Consider the following 24,746-nt stretch of genomic DNA (forward strand, 5'->3'; position numbering starts at 1 on the left):
TCTAGTAGTTTTTATCACAGTGTGGTTTATATAAGATATATTATAGTTAAATGCTCAAACTCAAAGCTGCCTCTTGAGTTTGTGAGCCTTGTTGAGGTTCTCATTATAATTTACAGAAACATTTATGCCCACATAATCTCCAATTAGCTATTTCTCCAAGTTATATTACTGAGTGACTCTCATTTGTAGATTCTTCCATAACCACAAGGCCCATACAGTTTGGTAATTTAGACCTTCTATCATGTTTACCAAGTGCCTTTGTTCTTTTGTTGATGAGAAAACTGATATATGAGAAATTACTCAAAGTAATAGAATTTGTTTAAATATTAGGATTTAGAATTTAGAATTTTATTTAGCCAAGCCATTAAAAAAATGAAGTGGCATCTTTCAAAGATTATTGATTTAAAAAAACTGTAAACAAATATTGAAGTCTAGTTAATTATATGCATGTTGAATTGTTTGGGGATGGAGTGTACTAATTTGAGCAGTTTGTTTTGGAATGTATAAAAAATAATATGGATGGATGAATATATGACAAAGCAAATAAAATGTTAATCACAGAATATATCCACTAGATTGTGGGTGTACATGAATGTTGTTTCAACTTTTGTGCAGAGTTGAAAATTTTCATAATATAATGGTTTTTTATTGTTGTTTGTTTGGTGTGTTTGTTTGTTTGTTTCCTGAGTTGGGGTCTCACTCTGTCACCCAGGCTGGAGTGCAGTGGCATGATCTCGGCTCACTGCAACCTCCGCCTCCTGGGTTCAAGCGATTCTCCTGCCTCAGCTTCCCGAGTAGCTGGGATTACAGGCGCGTGCCACCACACCCGGCTATTTTTTGTATCTTTAGTAGAGACAGGGTTTCACCATGTTGGCCAGGCTGGTCTCAAACTCCTGACCTCATGATTTGCCCACCTCGGCATCCCAGAGTGCTGGGATTACAGGTGTGAGCCACCATGCCCGGCCCCATAATATAATGTTATAAAAAATATTTGACTGGTTTGACTTTGCATTTCAGAAACCATGGATTTTATTCACTCTGGCTTCAGAAAATCATAGGCTTCTTCCATATGGGATATGGTTTTTAAGGATAATTTTCTAGGAATAGTCTTATTATTTCTGGGTAATACTGAACTAGGGGATAATCCTCCAGTTTGTTATTTCTGACATAAGTAACAGGAAGTAGCTAACTTTTGTACTTCTTTAAAACTCCTAAACCAGCAATTATTAAGAGCTAAAATTCAATTCAAACGTTCTACCTGGGATATCCTGAAATTTTGATTTTTTTTTAAAAAAAGGAAAGGTAATTTCTGACTTTTTTCATAAATTTGATAAAAGGAAAGCTAATATGAGATTGGTAGTCCAGTAGGAAATGGAACTCAATTTTATAATTTAAAAATCATTTTATGATATTAAAAATGACAGAGGTTAGAAACAAAGCTCTTACTCTTTTATTGAACTAGAATTGAAAGTGGCAGAAAATCATTTTGGCCCTAGTGCAGTAAATGTTATCACTAAAACATGTTCAGGGGATATTAGGATAGTCTCTCAAGCACCAGAGACAAAAGTTCACAAAGCAAGAACTGATTTTTCTGTCCTTATCTTGAAATTATTAAATGTACAGGAGACATGAAGGTGTCTTAGTTCTAAGAGGACTGGAGATGAAGTACGTGTTGAAAGCGATAATATTTCCATTCTGGAGAGGTGAGATGGAGAGAAGAGATGGTGGCATGGGTGTCTCAGCAGTGACAGGCACGGTGGAGGGAAGAGAGTGCACAGGGATAGGAGGGTTCATGAACCAACACAGAGCTGAGAAATTCAAGACCAGAGAAAATTATACTCGTGCAGTATTGTGAGCTGATGATGAAAATGGTGAGGAAGCAAGTGATACTATTCTTTAAAAGAATTGTGTGAAGATTATATTTAACAGGGAGATGAAACTGGAGCTGTCAGCAGCTACTGTATCTTGCAAATCTTGTAGGAGAGAAATTTTAAGTCCATTTGGGAAAAACCCATCATTTTTGAGTGTGCAGTGTGATTATGCTTCAGAATTTTGTGTAAATGGAGCAGGTTGGTAGGCATATGTTTGCTGATCCTAAAATGATTAAAATTCAGAATAAGTAAGACTCTTGTGAAATTGAGTTTTCAGGTTCCAGCCAGTGTTCTATGCTGCCATATGGCATAACTAGAATTAATTGCTGTTCTCAGTCTCTTATTCTTCTATTGAATATTTAGGTGTCCTGTTTGAAATATTAATGGTTCCACAGAAGTATTTAATCACATGAGATAGATGTTTGGCATGTTCATGAAAGCAGTGTATGTAGCTAATAGTTGCTTAGAAGAAAAAGCCCCTCATGAGGTTTTCTAGCTTCTCTGCTTCTGCCTCCACCCCCTAACTTGTTTTAATTAGAAAAATGGATACTGGATAGGATGGTTAGCAAGGAAAGGAGGAAAGATTATCAGGACTTTATAGGGGAGACAAGAAAAGATCAGACATGAAATTGCTTTTGCTGGTCTTTAGGTCCTTGGTACTCTAAGTATCAACATGGAACAGCAACTACAGCATCACCTGGAAACTTGTGAGCAATGCAAACTCTCAGGCTCCATTGAATGAGACCTACTTAATCATAATCTGCATTTTAATACTACCCTAAGTTTATTTGTACAGTATGAACATTAACATTTGAGAAGCACTGTTTTCACACATCAGATTCATTTTAAATTCAGTTTCTCAGAACTTAGAATACATATTTCTGGAGATCGTAAGCTTCTTGAAGGTATGAATGGTCTTACAGTCACAAAAAAAAAAAAAAAAAAAAAAAAAAAAAAAAAAAAAAAAGATCTAGCATGGTGCTGGCATGTTGCATGAGTTCAATGATGTGAGTAAAATGAATGGTGAAAAACTGTTATAAATGTGTTTTTAGGTCCTAGACTAGACCTGAGAACAGCAAGAGACTCTCTTTATTAGGAAACTTACTATTTAGTAGCCAACCCTACATATTCTTTCTTGGAAATAAGGATGCTTTCTTTTTACTGAGTGTTAGTAGATACAGAGCCAAGGCATCCATCTCTTCAAGTGTCTCCTCTAATAACATATCTCTAATGTTCTAACTGGAACTGTGACAAAAGGTTACAGGGCTACTGACCATGTATTGGAGTTCTATCACAGCGTGGATGCCAGGCATTCCAGCTGTCTTTGAGACCTATCGCCAGCCCTCTACCTTTGGTCAGCAGCATCCCTATTCAGCTTTGTACTTCCTTGTCTCTACCATTTCTCCTCTTTCTTGAAGACCTCTTTTCTAACTCTTTCCTCTGTGTTCCCTAGAATCTATGTCCTGTTATAACCAAACCCCATAATATCCTCCACCTCTTTTCTCTATCCTAAAGGATGATTCTCCGACAGGAACCTGTTTGCTTGCGGCCTTCTTAAATAGAGTTTGCTCATTTTCCCAAAGTGCTGTTGGCATTCTTCAAGCTCCCTGCTGCTACTTCTGGACTTTCACTATTCAATCTTGCTTCAGACCTCTCCCCTTTTAAGGTTTGTCTTTGTGGCTTTACAGTACCTTGTCCTTTTGTCATCTTTTGAGTTCAGAGTACTTCCACACAATATTTGAGGACTGAAGCATTGGCTCATAGTTGTTATCTTCACTCCATTCTTGACATAGAGACTTCCTCTTTCTTAAATTTAGCTTTTCCTTCTTCAGTATGTCTCTCCAATCATTATATAAATATGCTCAAATTTCTCCTAATATTAATAAAAACGTTGTGTCGTACACAGTGATTCCCTCTTTAGCTACTGTCTTTGCATCTTTTTTTTTTTTTTTTTTTGCAGGCAAACTTCTTGAAATAGAAGCCTAGACTAGCTATTTCTGGCTTCCTGGTCTCTAGTCACTTCCCAGTCACTCTTCAGTCCCCTTTAATCTGGCTTCTGCTCCTATTGAGCTACTCTCTCCAATGTACCAATGTCTCCAATTGCCACAGCCAGGTGGTACTGTTAAGTCGTTCTTATTTGGTCTTTCTGTAGCATTTGACACTGTTGATCACGTCCTTTTTCTCATAAATGTGAAAAACTCTCCATTGATTCTCATGAATTCTCCTGATTTTCTTCTTCCTTGTGTTTATGCTCTTTTTTAGGCCCTTGAGCTCATTTTTCTACCTTGCCCTCTTTGCTCTTGTTCCTCAGGGTTTTCTCTTTCCTCACCACATTCTCCTTAGGAGGCAGTTACATGCATGTCCATAGTTCCACAGCTTCTCCGGTGCATGGGAGACTCCCAATTCTGTAGCTCAGCTGCAGTTCTCCCTCCAAGGCACCAGACAGCATATTGCATACCTCCTTCTGGGTGTCTCAAAGATACCTCAAACTTCACAAAGCTGGGCATACCCTGCTGGATGCCTACTCAGCAGCCACCATCCCTTCTTCCTTGACAACAGAATCGTGATCTATAAGCCATTCTCTTTTGCCAGTGCTTGATCTAGAGTTTACATAAAATATCATTATGGCCAAATAAATGTAAGAAGACTTCTGATAGATTCTCACAGGATAGTCTTATAGTTGGGAGATAGTAATACACTGAAATGCAGTAGGACATTACTCTGCTCTAAGGTGTTAGAGCAGAAATATGGGAAGAGCCTGGCTCCTTCATGTCATTCTTGGGCCCTGCACAACTCTGGAATCTCCTGTCTTCAGACTTTTTGTTTTGTGGGAAAAATTAACTTCCACTTGCTTAGGCCCTTGTCAGTCAGGTTTTCTGTTACTTGTGGCCAGAAGAATCCTAACTGCTTGAATGTCCAGAACTGAACTCATTATCTTATATTCTTCTCACCCCTGAAGTCTACCTCTGCTTTCTCTAGGCCAAGGCTCCCAAGGCAAAATCCTGGGAGTCATTCCTGATTGGTCCCCCTTCACTCCCCAAACCATCAACAAGGCCTGTTGATTCTTCATTCTAAATGTCCTCCCCTTTCTCTTCCCTTTGTCACTAGCTAAACTTTAGTCTTCATAAAATTGTACTCAAGCACTGCAGAATTCTCCTTTCTGGTTCTCTGCCTCAAGTCTCTCCCTGTTCCAGTTTATTCTGCTCCTCCATTCCATGTTGAAAGAGCAAACTTTTAAAAAAGGGTAATTTGTTGTCTGGGTGTGGTGGTTCACGCCTGTAATCGCAGCACTTTGAGAGGCTGAGGCAGGTAGAGCACTTGAGGTCAGGAGTTTGAGACCAGCCTGGCCAACATAGTGAAACCCTGTCTCCACTAAAAAAAATACAAAAAAATTAGCTGGGCATGATGGTGGGCGCCTATAATCCTAGCTATTTGGGAGACTGAGGCAGAAGAATCATTTGAACCCAGGAGGCAGAGGTTGCAGTGAGCTGAGATTGCTCCACTGCACTCCAGCCTGGGCAACAGATCTAGACTCCATCTTAAAAATAAATAAATAAATAAATAAATATTTTTAAAAAGGGCAGAGATTTAAGAGTTGAAGGATATTCAATTTTCAGGTGGGAAAACAGTTGGCACCAACAGGGAAAGATGTGGGAAGAGGAAATTAGGCTTTAATTGTGCAGCCTGGCCTTGGGTCACTTCTGTGCAAATAAATAACTGTCTTCCAAAGTGTTTTACTCTGTGTTTAAATACATACACATGAAAATGAAATTATTTTTGAGCCTTGTGAAATGCAGCAGTACTTTGAGTTTTATTTTATGATTATTTTTCTAAATTTGTTTTTTAATTAAGGAAGTTGACTCTCAAGGCCTTCATTAGATGAGGTATCACTGACTGGGAACAACTTCCATTTTTCAGATGTTATCCCTTTGAGCTGCGCTGAACTGACACAGGATGAATCCTTCATTAGAAGAGGATTATCTCCACTCTGTGTGACTATTTAGTAAAACATTTGTATTTGTCGGACTACTTTTCCAAAGTGAGGGTGCTTAAGTAAACCATTCACTTCCTCCTTCTCAAAACATCAGTCACCATGATTGATTTTTATGTTGGTAATAAAGAGAAATGGAATCAACTAAAAGCAGGGTGAGGATTATAGACCGGAAGCAGATAATTTACTTAACAAATATGTATTGGCTATTTGTTTATGTCAGGCACGATGCCAGGTGATCGAGATAGTGTCAGATAAGACATATTCTTGTTTTTCAAGCAGTTCTTGGGCCAGTGAGCGACTAGACTCATCTTAGTTCCTCCATGGACCAGCATGGAGCCCACTACCCCCAGATAATCTGCTCTAGAAGGTCTGAAGGTTTGTTTTCAATTTGTTACATGCCTGCAGTTTCACCACTTAGAGATTCGTTTGGGTTGAACATCGTGTTTTAAAATACAAATTCACCTGGAGGGTGAAAATACTTTTGATTGTTCAGTCATGTGCACTAGACCTGTTCAATGGTTTCCTTCCAACTTTTGGTTAAGATGGCTTCACTGAGCACATTCAGTGAAGTGGTTTTTTGAACCGCTATTACGGGCAATGCACTGTGCTAGGAATACTGAAGGTTGTAGAAGTAACAGAGGATGCGTTTTCTCAGAAAGAATAAGGGCTTTAGAGACTCCTTATCTCTGCAGCTTAAGCATAACAGTCATAAAGACTGTACTTTCAGGGATCATTTCTATAGTTTGTTGCTAGAGAAGTTTCCCTAGACATGTGGAGCACCAGAAACCATGAGGAGGAGATGTAGTGTTCTCTCCAGAGCATGAAGCTGACTCTTGGTGCTGCTTTGCTGCACCTGCCATTTGCCATTGACAATCATTCTTCTCTTCCTCTGGGAGAGTAAGGAGGAGAGGACACAGTCTGAGTGGTTCCCATTTATGTGGGTTTTTTTATTATTATACTTTAAGTTCTAGGGTACATGTGCACAATGTGCAGGTTTGTTACATATGTATACATGTACCATGTTGGTGTGCTGCAGCCATTAACTCGTCATTTACATTAGGTATATCTCCTAATGCTATCCCCTCCCTCCTCCTCACATGTGATTTTTTTTTTTTTTAGAATAATAGTTATGGCTAGCATTCATCACACACATACCATGTGCCAGACTCAGTTTCAAGGGCTTTCCTTACAACAGGTGTGTGAGGTTGATACTGTTATAATCCCTATATAGCAAATGAGAAAACTGAGGTTCAGAAAGGTAATCAACTTGCTCAAGGTTACATAGCTATTAGGTTCTAGAATTGGAATTTGAACCCACTCTTATTGAGGCTCAACCTTGTCATAAAAAGTGAATAATGCCACTTCATTCATTCACTCATAGTTTCTACAAATGTTTATTGAGCATATGCTATGTGCAAAGCATTTTTGTGGTGAACACAACATAGGTCCCAGTCCTTCTATAACTTATTTTTGAGTAGAATAAACCAAATCATTATACAATACACTTACCTTATAGGGTTGTTGTTATGTACATAAAAGTGCCTAACACAAACATGTCACATAGTGGATAGCCAACAAATATTCCCAAGAAATTTATAACCACACTGGAAAGATAAAAAACAATGCACAAATAACTATAATTCAAGATACATTGTGGCAAGGCTTTAGAAGAGGCCATATTTTATTTTATTTTCCAGTTTTATTGAGGTATAATTGGCATACAAAACACTGCACATACATGGTACTGTAAAAGCCCAGAGAAGGAAGTCCCTTCTCTGGTGGGCTTGAGAAGCCTTCATGGATGAGTTGGCATCAAGACTTGGCCATGGGGTGAATGGGATAGGTTTTTGGTAAGACACATTGCATGCAGAATTACCATGTGCTAAGACACAGAGGTGATAAAGTTTAGGCATTTTTGGGAACCAAAGGGTGATTTTGTTGATTAGGTAAAAGAGAGTAATAATGGGAGGTATGGCAGAAAAGACAAAATGGAACCAACTCTCAGAAATAAGAATTTTGACTGGGTTTGAGGAGGACAGATAGGTAGTTTGGAAGAGTAAAACATGAGTCAGGGATAGGTAAGCTGAGGAGGGATGCTTTAGTAGTGGATCTGGGTCTTTGGCGCAAGGTCTGAGGCCACTGGAAGGCAGAAAATGGTTGCAAAGAAAGAGAGGATAAGAATGTCAAAGGTTGCCTATGTTCCCTGTACCCAGAGAAGGAAGACAAATCTCCTTGCCATACTTTATTTATTTTTCAGTATCATTGGGTGTAATTTGTATACAAAGCACTGTAAATAAGGAATGCATATAATTTGGTGCCCTAACCACTTTTCAGAATGTTATGTCAATGAGAAAATATATTCTATGGATATATGCTTCAACTTTTGAAATATGATTGGTCTGAAAATTAAAGACTGTATTCACAATTTTTCAGATCTGTTAACAAGATTTAATAGATTTTCAAAGCTGGCCCAGACAACTTTCAACTTTGTTTCATTAGGAAAATGTGTTCCAAGGTCCAAACAACTGGAAATGAACTTTTAGAATACAGTCAATATTTGAATTGAGAGCTGCTTGTCTAGAATTTCCTTAACAGGCAACCACTGGTAAATATCTGTTTCCTTTACCGTATTTTCCAAAATTGCCCCATCATATGATTACCTGGGGATTTTGTTAAAATATATAGACTTCTAGGCCCCTACCCTGGAGATACTAATTCACTAGGTCTGGGGTGGACCCTGAGAATTTGTTCTTCAATAAGAGGTCCAAGGGATTCTTAAGATCAGGAAAGTGTGTACAAATCTTTATCAGAAGACCCTGTTTTTTGTTTTTTGTTTGTGAGGTAGGTGCCTATTTTGGTTCTCGACTGAATTTTAACAATGAGGGGAAAATCTTACCAGCAGGGCTTAAGACCTGTCAGTAGCTGACAACGTTTCAGCCTGATTTAGCTCCCGGAGTGAGGAGATAGGGATATGTTCATATGCTGCTCTGTGCTTCGTTGTGAACTGGCAACATCTCAAGATGTTTCTGATGCTGGAGAATCTCTCAAAGTGGGACAGAACTGAAAGCCCTGGTCCCAAGAGGAGCCAGGTAAAGCCTTGGATTGGCTGGTTGATTGTAATCAAACCTCTGGGGACCCCTGACCTGTATTGATATACCAAAGGAGCTGGTCACATAGTCATTAGCCTTTAGATCAAAGTCCATTCCATTTTTTTATGACTTGGATAATTGGGTACTTTATGTAAGGGTTTAATTATGACTGCTGTACATACTGTACAAAGTAATAAATGGGTAAGAATGATACTTTAGGCCGGGCACGGTGGCTCATGCCTATAATCCCAGCACTTTGGGAGGCCAAGGCGGGCAGATCATGAGGTCAGGTGTTTGAGACCAGCCTGGCCAACATGGTGAAACTCTGTCTCTACTAAAAATACAAAAGAATTAGCTGGGTATGGTGGTGTAATCCAAGTAGCTGTAATCCCAGCTACTCAGGAGGCTAAGGCAGGAGAATTGCTTGAACCCAGTAGGCAGAGGTTGCAGTGAGCCGAGATTATGCCACTGCACTCCAGCCTGGGCAACAGAGTAAGACTCTGTCTCAAAAAAAAAAAAAAAAAAAAGAATGATACTTTAGTATAGAATCTTGTACAATTAGGGAAAAAAGTCAACTTGAGGGCAAAAGCAATAATGTGGATTAAGTAAGTTGATACAAATTTAGGAAAAGTGTGAAATAATTTTAAAATGATTTCTGGATTTCTGTATACATCTCAGTTCTTAACTAGAAAAAAGTGTACACATAAGGATAGGCATTTTATGAAAAATGTCAGTAATTCATTGTAGTTCTTAGAGTGGTTACCAGTAGAAGCTGGCTTTCAAAATTCTGTTATTATTTATTGATTCAGATTTTGGTGTAGTGTGAATGAGTGAAATAATGTTATATCTTTCATTAGGATTCTGTTGTTATTTTTCAATTAATCTATGTCGGTAGCTTTAGCATTTGTATTAAATCATTTTCCTCATGAAAGCTTCTAATGAGGAAACAAATTGATTGTATTTATATATTGGATTCTTGCCACCACAATGTGTATTCGGTCGTGTCTTTTGAAGTATATTTTTGCTGGTCATTTTGTGGTTTGTCTTTGAAGCCAGGCTTTGGGGGAAAAAATTATTCATTTGGATGAAGGTTTCAATTTAGCAAAGCTTTCTTATTTTTGTTTCTCTTCTCTTTCATCCCTTACTTTTATTTTCTTTCTTTTTTCCCCTCTTGCCTTTGTGTGAGTGATTTAGAGGAAAATGAAGGCACCCCAGCCCCATCTTTTCGGAATAAAATCCATACTTCATAGCATTGCCTGGAAGTGCCTTGCCCTCTGTCTGCCTCTCCAAGCTTGTCCCTACCCCTCCCTGAAATGCTCTCTTATACTGAATGAGTCTCATACCGAACTCAGACAGCCCTTGCTGCTTCTTACCTCCATTAACTGATTTAGCAAACATTTATTGAGCACAAGCTCTATGCCACTGCCCCTTGAGGGCTCAGTGACAGAGAGACAAGAAGATGCTAATACAGTATTATAGGTGTTACTGAGAGGCATGCACAGATGTGCTGTGGGAACCCTAACATAGGACACTGAGCTGAGCCTTGAAGGATCATGGAGGGTCCACTAGGAGAAGAAGGAGGCATGAAAGAAAAGGTTTGCTGGCAGAGGGTGCAGCAACAAGTGGGCAGGAGTGTCAGCAGGAGCTGGGGAGGACCTGAGAGCTGAGGTGAGCCATGGAAGGATTTCAAGCAGGAGAATGATGGAACTAGGCTTGCCTTTTAGGTCATTAAGATAATGAAGATGCTAATGACTAACAGCTGAACATTTATTGGTGGTTTACCAGGTTCTTTACATGCATTACCTCTGTTAGTCCTCCCAAGAACCAAACGAGGAAGATGTGGTTATTATTTCTGTTTTAAAGGTGAGGAAACTGAGGCTGCAGAAAAAGTCTCAGCTAGAAGATGGAGGAGCTGGGACTTCAACCCAGACCTGTCTGCAAAGACTTTGCTCTTCATGCTCATTCCATTCCCTTTTCCATCAGCACTGAGGAGAGTAGGTCAGAGGGAGGAGGATGAGGGCAGGTGGACCGTTTGCCATGTGGTTACATGGATGTGGGTGAGGCCTTTTAAGAGCTCACATGAATTCAGTGTCTGCAGAGATGGAGAGGAGATTGATTAAAAGGATATTAAGGGAGTAGAATCTACAGGTCTTGGTGACTGATGGGATATATATAGTAATAGAAAAAGAGGTAAAGGGATGATTCCCAAGTTTCAGCTGGGTGGATAGTAATATCATCCATTGAAATAGGGAACACAGGGGTAGGAGAGGTTTGGGACCTGTGGGACAAAGGACAGTTCTACTCCTGAAAGAGAAGAGTAATGATATCTCCTGCTTTTAAATGTTTTAATGAACTAAGGTATTTAATATATGCAGGCGCTATAGTGAAGTCTTTGGCAATTGGTTTCTTCTCTGGTCAGCCTGAGCTCTATGACCTATCCCTCTAGTCCTCTAGTATTCTCTGACTCTCTTGTCTTTTCATTTCACAAGCCTAGAAAAATCCTAATCTCGGATCATCAGTTCAACTGTCCAACTTCTCTGCTTGTATATCTGGAAAGCTATTCAGTTCTGGAGAAAAATTGCACAATTGGATTGCGCCACAGTAAACCTTTTAATTAATTAATTAATTAATTAATTTTTTTTTTTTTTTTTTTTTTTGAGACAAGGTCTTGCTCTGTCACCCTTGCTGGAGTGTAGTGGCACAATCATGGTTCACTGCAGCCTCAATCTCCTGGACTGAAGCAGTCCTCCCACCTCAGCCTCTCAGGTAGTGGGGACCACAGGTGCAAGCCACTACACATGGCTAATTTTTTTTTATTTTTTGTAGAGATGGGGTCTCACCATGTTGCCCAGACTGGTCTGAAATTCCTGGAATCAAGTGATCTGCCCACCTTGGCCTCCCAAAGTGCTGGAATTATAGGCATGAGCCTCCATCCTGGCTGCACTACAGTAAAGCTTAGTCTTCAACCTCAACTGAATCCTTAGTGATAACTGGTAGTTATTTCACATGCTCCAAATCAGCAACCTTTCTCCTTGATTTTTTTTCTTCCCCCAACCCTTGTCAGTCTTTACCTCATCATATTGCTTCTCACTCTTTCCATGACATCACAGTGTACTTCACAAGAGACAAGAGAGGCTCTCAGGATGGAACCTACTCAGTATCCTACCCTGTCCCTTACTCAGCATAACTGCTTTGGGGTGCTGAGCTGGCCCTTTGCCACTTTCTCTTCTTCTGGGCCTGGCCCCTCTGCCTGACCTCCCTCTGCATCTTGGGCCTGGCCTCTCTGTGACCCTCTCCTCCCCTGCCAGGCTTCTCTCTGATCCCAAATCTTCCTTTAGCAACTTTTGTTTGTTTGTTTGTTTGTTTGTTTTGAGACAGAGTCTTGCTCTGTCTCCCAGCTGGAGTCCAGTAGTGCGATCTCGGCTCACTGCAAGCTCTGCCTCTCGGGATCACGCCATTCTCCTGCCTCAGCCTCCTGAGTCGCTGGGACTACAGGCAGCCACCACCACACCCAGCTAATTTTTTTTGTATTTTTAGTAGAGACGGGGTTTCACTGTGTTAGCCAGGATGGTCTCGACCTCCTGACTTTGTGATCTGCCCGCCTCAGCCTCCCAAAGTGCTGGGATTACAGGCATGAGCCAACATGCCCGGCCTCAGCAACTCTTATCTGCAGGCAGTAAGACACATTCTGGCATTAGTCAGACATGGGTTCTTGTGGTCCCAGTTTTTACCATTTGCATGTTCTGGGCCAATTATATTACTTCTACACAATTTGATTATTTCGGCCAAACTGGCCCACAGTTGGATTTTCTGTGCTCTTAGACCCTCACAAAGTGTCTGGCAAACAGTGGAAATTTATTCATCTCTACTATTGAGAGAACAAATGCAGTATTCATAACTTGAGATACAGAGACTGTGTTGGCATGTTAATGCTGAGATATCCACCTAGCCTAGATGAACTCTAATAACTAATCCAGCTTAAAAAATTTTTACATAACATTTGCCTTCAGGTGAATAATATGTCCATGTTCATAAAAAGGAAAATATCAAAGGCATGATAGCTGAGTTTTTCCGAGGAGGTTTTAAATGTTTTTGTAGAAACCATCTCGTTTTTAAATGAATATCAAATTTTAGAACTTGACCCTGATTCTGTACAAGATAAACTGTGGTGGCCCCACAGTGTGGACTTTTAAACTGCTATGGTGCAATCAGATAACCTCTCCATGCTTCATTGTTCTCATCTGTAAAGTGAAGGCTAGATTAAATGATTTTAAGTGTCCTTCCAACTATAAAATTCAGTGAGTATATGGACCACAGTCACTCAGCTATCAGTTATTCAGATATCATATCAGCTATCAGATAATGGTGTCTCAGTGATCGAAGAGTAGCTGTTAACCTGAAGCAAGCAAAAAAATAAAACAAAATTAGGTTTTTAAGCGTCAACAGTGACAAAAATGACAGAGCAAGGGCCAAAAAGACAACAGTTTAGAATACAGTAATCAGCTGGAGTTCTTTGTACATAACCAGTACCTTGCTTTCTCCAAGACACAAGTTTGGAACCAAAAGGCGTCTCTGACTTTCCTCTTGATTCTGTGCTCCCAGCCAGTCTCTAAGTCTGTTATCTAATCTCTTGTCTCTTCTCTTGCTCTCAAGTAGCTTCCTAATCTATCTCCCCACTTTTCTCCCTCCCATCCATGCTACACATCTCTGCTGGATTCAATGTGGACATCATTCTTTATCCTTAAAGACAAGCAAACAAACAAACCTTTCAATGACTCCTTTTTATTTACAGGAAAAAAAAAACCCTCTAACTCTGACCTGTTATTTAGTGTTTTTATTTTGCCATAATGTATTTGGCTGGCATTTCTCCTTTATTAGTTCATCGAATTATAGTTCATTGCCTATTACATGCAGGAAGTATGGGGATTATGTAGACATACTAGTGAGATTTGCTGGTGAAAAAACAGTCCTCACGCTAGAAAGTAGGGGAAGGAATATTAGAATGTGGGTTTCCAGTGTTGCAATCAGGAAGCTAATCACTCACTGATCAAAAAGAGTTCTTAGGTTTCTTAATGTTTGAATCCAGAGTGGGTGTTTCATTGACCATAGCAATGATTCCATGTAGCAAAAGTGTTATAGGAGACTCTAGTGGTAAATAGTACTTTAATTTCTTTTCAAAATTTAATTTCTTTTTTGCTGTCCAGGAATGGACTTTAAAAATTGTGATGGGGGAGCAGGTGATGAGTTATACTGTCAATCTCAGATAATGTTGTTTATTTAATAAAAGTTTGATTGTGACCATTGTATTTAGTAAGTAGGTAAACATTGTATTATCTACCTAGATGTGCTTGTACATATAGACTCAAGACCACTGAAATATTACATCCCCTAAAAGAACCCAGGACCTTCTTGCAGTATGTTCTTCTATTACATAATTGAGTTATATGCCTATTGTGTGTTGTTACAATAGTATTTATTTGCCATATTAGATTGTCATCTCATTATATACAAAGAGCTCATATTTTGGACTAGATTATAAGCTCCTTGTAGGTAGGCATTAGGTCTTATACTTAAGGAACTGGGACTGGAAGGATCACCAGCTGTCCTACCAAGGACCTTCTTTTTGCTGCCCAATTGTTTCTAAGGCTGGTACCTGGACCCCTGGGTCCCAGGCCTTGGATGCCTCCACTGGGGACTTCCACCAGATGGTGCTCTTTTCCCATTTCTCTTGTGGGGTGTCACTGGCCATGTTACTCTTTGCCACTTGTCCATACCTTCTGCAAGGTAGTAGATGGGACACTTCTAGAAGATAATTTGAAAACAATATGAATCTTTCCAAGTGAGAAAAGAAATTATAGGAAACATTTAGTGTACAGACTCTTAGCATTGCTTAGTAAAGCCATTTCCTTGGGCATAAATAAACTTCTACCATGCGGCTCACTATTCAAGGTCAGTTGCAAGGGGTTTTCCTAGCCTTAACAACTTGCATGGAATCCATGCTCAACTAGGTGTCCATCTGAATCCTAAGATTCCATTTTCAATGCCAGGATAACTCTTCAGTGTTAGCCTTTGCAGTCTGTTTGGAGACAGCCATTATCAGAGAACAGAGATGTTCAAGAGAGAGATAGCCAGGATAACTCTTCAGTGTTAGCCTTTGCAGTCTGTTTGGAGACAGCCATTATCAGAGAACAGAGATGTTCAAGAGAGAGATAGAAGTCTATGGACACTGAGTATTGCAGACAGCCTATGCATTCAGAAGGCATTGCTATTTTAGTACAAAAAGGAAGTTCAAGCTGAGTGCAGTGGCTCACACCTGTAATCTCAGCACTCTGGGAGGCAAAGGCAGGCAGATTGCTTGAGTCCAGGAGTTCAAGACCAGTCTGGACAACATGGTGAAACCCTGTCTCTACAAAAAATACAAAAATTAGTCAGGCATGGTGGAGCATGCCTGTAGTCCCAGATGCTCAAGAGGCCAAGGTGGAACGACGGCTTGACCCTGGGAGACAGAGGTTGCAGTGAGCTGAGATTGTGCTACTATGCTCCAGTGTGGGCAGCAGAGCAAGACCCTGTCTCAAAAACAGCAAAAAAGAAGAAGTTCAAATTTGGATGTCCTTAAGTCATTAAGAAGAGATTTGATTTTGTTCAGCAGGGGTTTACCAAGGCAGAGAGTATACAATGTATTTTAAATTTCCATAAGTCACAGGTAAAATAATACTTTTAATACTTCAGCTGCAAAAAAAAAATTCATCTAGATGTTCTAGATTTATAACATCACAGATGTTGGCCTTTCTGGATAGCTAGTTTTATAATGCCATTACAACTCTATTCATCTAATTCAGTGGGTCGTATCATTTTTGGTGGGTGAGGGGCGGAGGTGAGTTATTGACACTAATGAAGTCTATGGACTCTTCTCCAAGAGAAAAGAAAACCAGTATTACATTTCACCCACAATTTTAGGGAGTTTAGGAAATCCCCTGAAGCCCAAACTATGGACTCCAGGTTAAAGACCTCTGTCTAACCACTCCCTAATACTCATATTAGAGTTGATTCACCCCTATAGGCTATCTAACAAAGCAATTGTATCTTCTCTTAAGTACTAGATTTATTTTTTATTTTATAGCCAATAGGAAAGCAGTTAATATGGAATTTAAGAGCTTGGACTCTGGAACCAAGTAGACCTGTGATATGGTTTGGCTCTGTGTCCCCATCCAAATCTCATCTTGAATTATAACCCTCACATGTCGAGGGAGGGACCTGGTGGGAGGTGATTGGATCATGGGAGCAGATTTCCCCCTTGCTGCTCTCATAATAGTGAGTGAATTCTCACAAGCTCTGGTTGTTTGATTAAGTGTCTAGCGCTTCCGCATTCTCTCACACTCTCTCCTTCCACCTTGTGAAGAAGGTGCTTGCTTCCCTGCCACCTTCCACCATGGTTGTAAGTTTCCTGAAGCCTCCGCAGCCATGTGGAACTGTGAGTCAATTAAACCTCTTTTATTTATAAATTACCCGGTCTCAGGTAGTATCTTTATAGCAGTGTGAAAATGGACTAATACAACCTGGATACAAATCTTGGTTCTGCCGCTTAGTAGTTATGTGATCTTGGCCAAGTTGTTTGACCTTCCTGAGTTTGAGTTTCCTCATCTGTAACATGGGGTAATAATAGAAGTCCTGGGCTGGGCATAGTGGCTCATGCCGTAATCCCAGTGCTTTGGGAGGTCAAAGCAGGAGGATCACTTGAGGCCAGAAGTTTGAGACCAGCCTGGGCAACATAGTGAGAATTTGTATCTACTAAAATAAAAAATAAGAGAAATTAGCCAGGTGTGGTGGTGCACACCTATAGACCCAGCTACTTGGGAGGCTGAGGCAGGAAGATTGCTTGAGCCCGGGAGTTCAAGTTTATAATAAGCTATGATTGCAGCACTGCATTCCAGCCTGGATGACAGAATGCAACCTTGTCTTAAAAATAAAAAAAAAGTCCTGACTTCCTAGGGTTGTTATGAATATTAAATAAAATAATACATGTGCCAGGCGTGGTGGCTCATCCCTGTAATCCTAGCACTTTGGGAAGCCAAGGCGGGCAGATCACCTGAGGTCAGGAGTTCGAGACCAGCCTGACCAACAGAGAGAAACCCCTCTCTACTAAAAATACAAAATTAGCTGGGCATGGTGGCGCATGCCTATAATCCCAGCTACTCAGGAGGCTGAGGCAGGAGAATCCCTTGAACCTGGGAGGCGGGGTTGCGGTGAGCCAAGACTGCACCATTACACTCTAGCCTGGGTAACAAGAGCAAAACTCTGTCTCAAAAATAAATAAATAAATAAATAAATAAAATAATACATTTAAAACATATACCTAGCACAGGGCTGGATGTGGTGGCTCAAGCATGTAATCCCAGCACTTTGGGGAGGCTGAAGTGGGTAAATCACTTGAGGCCAGGTGTTCAAGACCAACCTTGCCAACATGGGAAAACCCCATCTCTACTAAAAAGAAAAAAATTAACTGGGTGTGGTGGTGCACGCTTGTAATCCCAGCTACTCAGGAGGCTGAGGCACGAGAATCGCGTGAACCCAGGAGACAGAGGTTGCAGTGAGCTGAGATTGTGCCACTGCACTCCAGCCTGGGTGACAGAGTGAGATTCTGTCTCAAAAATATATATACGATGTATATGTATATGTATATGTGTATATCTAGCACAATGCCTAACATATAAATGCTAATAAATGTTAATCATTTTATTATAGTTGGGAAATAGAATTATTTTTCCTTTCTTTTTTTTTTTTTGAGACAGGGTCTTGCTGTTTCACCCAGGCTGGAGTTGCGGTGGTGCAATCATGGCTCACTGCTGCCTCAACCTCACGGGCTCAAGGGATTCTCCCATTTCAGCCTCCCAAGTAGCTGGGACTACAGGCATGCCCCACCACGCCTGGCTTTTTTTTTTTTTTTTTTTTTTTTTTTTTTAGAGACAGGGTTTTGCCATGTTACCCATGGCTGGTCTCAAGATCCTGGGTCCAAGCAACCTACCTGCCTTGGCCTCCCAGAGTGCTGGGATTACAGGCATGAGCCACCTCACCTGACCAGTATTTCTAATAATATGAGAACAGCTACAGTTGCTTGACCTGTTTCATCAGGATCTATCTAATTAGCTGACTGAGGGGGATAAAGCTCTGAGTACTTTGATCTCAGTAACCATGTTCATTGGTTAGCTCCATGGCCAAGAATCTGATATTCTCTCCCTTGCAATCTGTTGATTTAGATTCAGTAGCCCTATTTTCAGCAGAAACCTGATAATGTTTTCTGTGAATTGTTTGTTTATTTTTTACTATTTCAACTTTTATTTTAGACTTGGGGTACATGTGCAGGTTTGTTTCAGGGTATATAGTGTGATGCTGAAGCTTGGGATATAAATGATCCCATCACTCAAATAGTGAGCATAGTACCCAATAGTTTTTCAACTCCTACCCCTCTTTCTGTTTCCCCACCTCTTTTAGTCCCTAGTGTCTATTGCTCATACCTTTATGTTCATAAGTACCTAATGTTTAGCTCCCACTTTTAAGTGAGAGCATGCAGTATTTGGTTTTCTGTTTCTGCATTAATTTGCTTAGGATAGTGGCCTCCAGCTGCATCCATGTTGCTGAAAAGGACATGATTTCATTCTTTATTATGGCTGCATCATAGTCCATGGTATATATATACTACATTTTAAAAAATCTAATCCACTGTTGATAGACACATAGATTGATTCCATGTCTTTGCTATTGTGAATAGTGCTGTGATGAACCTACAAGTGCATATGTCTTTTTGGTAGAAGGATTTATTTTCTTTTGGATATATACCCAGTAATGGGATTGCTAGGTTGAATGGTAGTTCTGTTTTAAGTTCTTTGACAAATCTCCAAACTTCTTTCCACAGCAGCTAAACTAATTTACATTCCCACCAACAGTGTATAAGTGTTCCTTTTTTCTCCACAGCCTCACCAGCACCTGTTGTTTCTTGACTTTTTAATAATAACCATTCTGTCTAGGTGTGGTGGCTCACACTTGTAATCCCAGCACTTTGGGTGGCTGAGGCGAGCTTGAGCTCAGGAGTTTGAGACCAGCCTGGGCAACATTGAGAAACCTTGTCTCTACAAAAAATACAATAATTAGCCAGGTGTGGTGGCATGTGCTGCTCCCAGCTACTGGGAGGCTGAGGTGGGGAGGATCGCCTGAGCCCAGGAGGTTGAGGCTGCAGTAAGCCATGATCACACCACAGCACTCCAGCATAGACGACAGGGTGAGACCCTGTTTCAAAAAAATATAATAATAATGATAGCCATTCTGATTGGTGTGAGATGGTTTTGATTTGCATTTCTCTGATGATTAGTAATGTTGAGCATTTAAAAATATTCGTTGGCCACTTGTGTGTCTTCTCTTGAGAAGTGTCTGTTCATGTCTTTTGCAAACTTTTTGATGGCGTTGTTTTTTGCTTGTCCGATTAAGTTCTTTATAGACTCTGTGAATTTGGGGTGGCAACCTAGAACTGTGTGTTCGCAGCATGAAAGATACTGAAATATATTTGTAGATGAACCATATCTATTATAGTCATCATTTCAACCATAGTACCTGGGCAAAGGGCTTGTCATAGAAAACATCCAATAAATATTGAATTGGTTGGCTGAGTCACTGAATTCTTTTAGAATAGTAAAATATCTTTAGAGAAAGACTCAGTTAATTTTGATGATTGTTTTAATTGTTAGATTATGTTTTCAAGACTTTCCTCCTTAGTTTCTTATTAGAGGTCCTGTTCTGAAACTGGTTGTTGGTGATAGAAACTTGTCCATTCCACTTAAAAGCTGTGTAATGATGAGTAAGTTATTTAATCTTTGATGCCTCAGTTTTCTCATTTAGAAAATGGGCATAATAATAGGGTTAGAGTGTGGAGGAAATGGGTTAATGTAAGAAAAGTGCTTAGAGCAACATCCAACAAAATGTTCAATAAATCTTAGCATTGTTATTAGCGCTACTATTATTACTACTACAGTGACTGCTGCTTATCAAGATTCCCTCAATACTGTGGGTTCAATTTATTTGTACCTTTCCCCAAACTAAAATTCATTTTTTTTTTTTACTTTTTTTTTTTTTTTTCCGAGACATGGTCTCACTCTGTTGCCTAGGCTGGAGTGCAGTGGTGCAATCATGGGTCACTGTAGCCTCAACCTCCCAGGCTCATGCAATCCTCCCATCTCAGCCTCCTCAGCAACTGGGACTACAGGTGCACACCACCACACCCAGCTAATCTTTGTACTTTTTGTAGAGACAGGGTTTTGCCATGTTGTCTAGGCTGGACTCAAACTCCTGGGCTCAAGCAATATACCCACCTTGACCTCTCAGAGTGCTTGGATTATAGGTGTGAGCCACTGCATCTGACCTAAAGTTCAGTTAAAACATCCTTATTTTATTTATTTATGTTTATTTATTTATTTTGAGACAGAGTCTCTCTCTTGCCAAGGCCGGAGTGCATGGCTTAATCTCGGTTCACTGCAACCTCTGCCTCCTGAGTTCAAGTGATCCTTCTGCCTCAGACTCCTAAGTAGTTGAGATTACAGGCATGCGCCACCACGCCCAGCTAATTTTTTTGTGTTCTTAGTAGAGACAGGATTTCACCATGTTGGTCAGGCTAATATGGAACTTCTGACCTCCCAAAGTACTGGGATTACAGGCACAAGTCACCGTGCCCAGCCAAAACATCTTTAATTTGAAAACATAAATAGCATACTCTACAATGTAATACTAAAATTTTAAGACTCTGTTCTGTAGCATAGAGAAAATATTGTGAAATTTTATTCTTCCATTTTCACTATTGGAGGCACAAATGAAGATGGGTTTATTTTTACTGAATGTGAAAATGATCGTCATCAATATAGTTGCAACATTCTCTCTCTGCTCATTCTGTACTCATCATTTTTCAGTTCCAGATGTCATTTGCATGGTCCTGATGACATTGAGTATGGATATTGCAGAGGAGTGATAGCTTCCCTTTCCTATTGAAGCTGAAGCTTCAAAGAGAAGATTAAAGAAGTGTTTGTTATCTATCTGCACAGGCCTGATATGAAATTCTCAGAGGCTTTTAGGATAAACACAACTCTGTATGTGTGCATTTATGTACTTTTTCTTCTGTATACTTCTATTGTGGTCTTTGTATTTTGGTTTAAAATTTCTAATTTCAGACTTGTTGGATTCTCTGGCTAAAGGAGAATTGTTTTCAGAAAAACAGTATGAATTGGAAGATGTTGGCAGGATATTACTAAATCCCTCCTGAAGAGTATAGAATTCTCTATTGTGGAATTATATTTCTAGAGAACATGAAGAAGGCCACCCATGGAATATCTTTAACAAGACAAGACCAAGATCTTAAAGGTGTCCAGCAGAGACTAATCTGTGGTGCCCTCCAGTGAGGGATGCAATTGCTCACCTTTTGGGATTTCCTTTTAGAAGTGTTCTTTGTGAGCTTTGGAATAGAGGTGTGGCTTTTTAAAAAAACAAACTCCCTGTAGGGTTAATCCATAAATAATATTTAGAGAAAGAATAGAGGGAGAAAAGTTAGGATAGCAAGATACCTTCTGAAAAAGAAGGGAACTAACATTCCACTTCATACTGTTCCACATCAAGTTCTACATATAATTTTTATTGTCAGAATTTTCTTTTTTTTTTTTTTTTTTTTTTTTTTTTTTTTGACAGGATCTCGTTCTATTACCCAAGCTGGAGTCCAGTGGCATGATCACAGCCAACTACAACCTCAACCTCCCAGGTTCAAGCGATCCTCCCACCTCAGCCTCCCCAGTAGCTAGGACTAGCATGTGCCACCACGCCCAGCTAATTTTTGTACCTTTTGTAGAGATGGGATTTCTCCATGTTTCCCAAGCTCATCTTGAACTCCTGGGCTCGAGCAATCCTCCTGTCTTGGCCTCCCAAAGTGCTGGGATTACAGGTGTGAGCCACCACACCCAACCTCAGATTTTTTTTAATTGACAAATGCAGTGGAATATATTTAAAATGCACAGTATGATTATATACACACACACACACACACACACATGGTGAAATGATTACCTTAGTCATATTAATTAATACATTCATCACCTTACATGGCTTACATGGTTACCTTTTTTTTTGGTGAAAATACTTAAAATCTATTCTCTTACCAAATTTCAAGTATGTAACACAGTATTATTAACTATAGTCACCATGCTGTACATTAGATCCTTAGAACTTATTCATCTTATGATCGAAAGTTTGACAGAAATATTTAATTACAGTATTACCAGGAATAAAGCAGGTTCTGCTATTTAACATCAACTAGATGAACCTACTACTTTATTTGATACTGTTGAGTTCTTAAGATATAACTACTATTGGCAGAAGCAATACTCTTAGTATATATGACTTATAAGATCATATTTCTTCTCGACTAACAAGAGAAACCAGGAAGCCAGGGCACTGTAAAGTAGGTAGAGAAAAGGACTGAAAATGTGTATTAGTTGGAGTGGGCATCATGGGACAGGGAGGCAGAGAAGAGGCTGAGATCATCAATAACATATTTTGCCTATTTAACAATTTACCTAGAGCACCTTTTAACTGCCACTGTATGACTAGGGTTTTTTCTGGGCCAATAAATGAGAACAACATTGGTTAGCACAGTTCCTGCTGTTGCCATCATCAATATTTTGGAAAGAAGAGAGAGAGAGTGTGTGTACATACACATGTGCACATATATGTATGCACATACTCGAACCCTAATTTCTATTTATATTAAATTAGAAGTTGGGTAATGATAGGAATTGGGGGTTAGGGAAGTGCCTCAAGAGAAGATGGAAAATAGCAAGAGCAGATAGAAAATTGCTCAGCCATTTGATGATTTGCTTGATTAGCTATGTTTTACAGAAAGGAGTTTTATGGAAAATTCTTCATGGTGGCCAGGTACGGTGGAAAGCTGCACTGTCTGCTAGGTGGAGACTGACCCATCATACTATTATTCACAACGTATTTAAGTTTCATCCAGTTTCAGCTTACATATGCCCCTGCATTGATATGGATGCTCCTTCTTCCCAGCTTTTGAAGCTTTCCACTTCCCGCCCCATCCTCTGCCCCTTCCTCTCCCCTTTGCTACTGCAGATGTCAAAGCTGTCCTGGAATTTCCTCACCCTCTAACCTAAGTATCTTACATTTTTCTTCACCTGATTGCCAGCGCAGAACTGTTCTGGAAAAGGAAAGGAACAAGGAAGGACAAATTGTCAGGTTTCTTCTCCACTTTCTTATGTCTGATAATGTTCCCCAAATTCAACTGTGAATTATGGCAACATACTTACTCTCCACTGACCTCTTCTGTCTTCATTTTCTGAAAATTTATCACACAGTAAAGAAATAACCAATATACTCACTGGGCTGATACTCTGCCCTGAAGAAGCCAAGCCTAATTTTAGTAATGTATGTACTAGAAGACACACCATTATCACCTATCTCCTTTTCTGCATTTTTTTTGTGGTTTGTGGACCTTTTAAACTGCAAATTCCAACCTGCCTTATTTTTTTGTTGTTCTGTTTTGTTTTGTTTTTGGCTTTTAGCAGGGTGAAGCCATGATTTTTAGTTTCTGCCTCTAGTGATAAGTGGAAAAGAGGGATGAGGAAGGGGCTTTACTGACCCATCAGAAACAGAAACTAAGAAACCATGACTGTATTCTCTCTCTTGGGCACCACTGCAAAATAATTCTATAAAAAACTGTGGACTCCCTCCCTAGGTTAAAAAAAAAAAAAAAAAAAAAAAAAGCTCCGACGCACATATACACTCCTGAGAGATCAAAATGAGGATAGAAAAGCATCCCTTATATTTGGTGGCATGAAGGTTATTGTGTCTGTAGCAACAGTTAATGTGCAATGGCTCTGAGCCTGACTGGAGGATGTTGAGTAAGTGGGCAGTGAGGGACTAAAATGAGCCAAGTGTAGACAGTGCTTTTGAAAATGTCACTGTGACATGAAGGGAAACAGGACAGCAGGTGGAGGGATATGAAGGGGTGAGGGAGGATTTGCTTTATTTTTATATGAGCATAAACGCTGATGGAAAGGGCCAAACTGGAGGAAGAGGTTGAATACAGACAAGAGAAAAATCGATAAAGAATAACGTAAAGTTCCTGTGAAGGTAGGAGGAAATGGGATCCAAAATACAGTAGACTTTCTTGGGTAATCATCATATATAACATTGTTTTTGTGGGGAAAGAAATGCAATTTAGTTTCCAAATAAGAGACTTACAAATGATCCTTTCCACCATTGCTATTTTGTTAGTTTAAGACTTCAAGAGTTGCTGGATGCAGTGGCTCATTCCTGTAATCCCAACACTTTGGGATGCCAAAGTGGGAGGATTGCTTAAGCCCCAGCCTGGGCAACAAAGTGAGACCCCATTGCTACCAAAAAAAAAAAAAGACAAAAAACAGTAATTGCTTTTCACTCTCTCATTGCAACGTCATTGAGAACTAGTAGTAATGTGTGTAAGCATCTAGATGTGGTGGCACGTGCCTGTGGCCCCAGCTACATGGGAGGCTGAGACAGGAGGATTTCTTGAGCCCAGCAGGTCAAGGCTGCAGTGAGTGATGTTCATGCCATTGCATTCCAGCTTGGGTGATAGAGCAAGATCCAGTCTCAGGAAAAAAAAAAAAAAAAAAAAAAAAAAAAAAAAAAGACTTCAAGGGTTGTCAGTTTTGCCAATTATTTCCTAAAATAATAGAGGAGATAGGATGGTACAATGAACTACAAGAGCCCCAT

The 24,746-nt window shown here is 39.9% G+C and overlaps 1 protein-coding gene and 1 non-coding gene across 8 annotated transcripts in view; both read left to right on the forward strand.

Moving 5' to 3' along the window:
* The window catches only part of SKAP1 (src kinase associated phosphoprotein 1), a 330,610-nt gene that overhangs the window by 69,410 nt on the left and 236,454 nt on the right, over positions 1 to 24,746 (forward strand). The window lies entirely within an intron of this gene.
* On the forward strand, positions 6,577 to 6,792 carry LOC126940094 (small nucleolar RNA U3). The gene has a single exon (XR_007720609.1). It is a non-coding gene; the product is annotated as a small nucleolar RNA U3 (small nucleolar RNA).

This window comes from Macaca thibetana, chromosome 16 (genome assembly GCF_024542745.1).
Source record: "Macaca thibetana thibetana isolate TM-01 chromosome 16, ASM2454274v1, whole genome shotgun sequence".
NCBI classification, from domain to species: Eukaryota; Metazoa; Chordata; class Mammalia; order Primates; family Cercopithecidae; genus Macaca; species Macaca thibetana.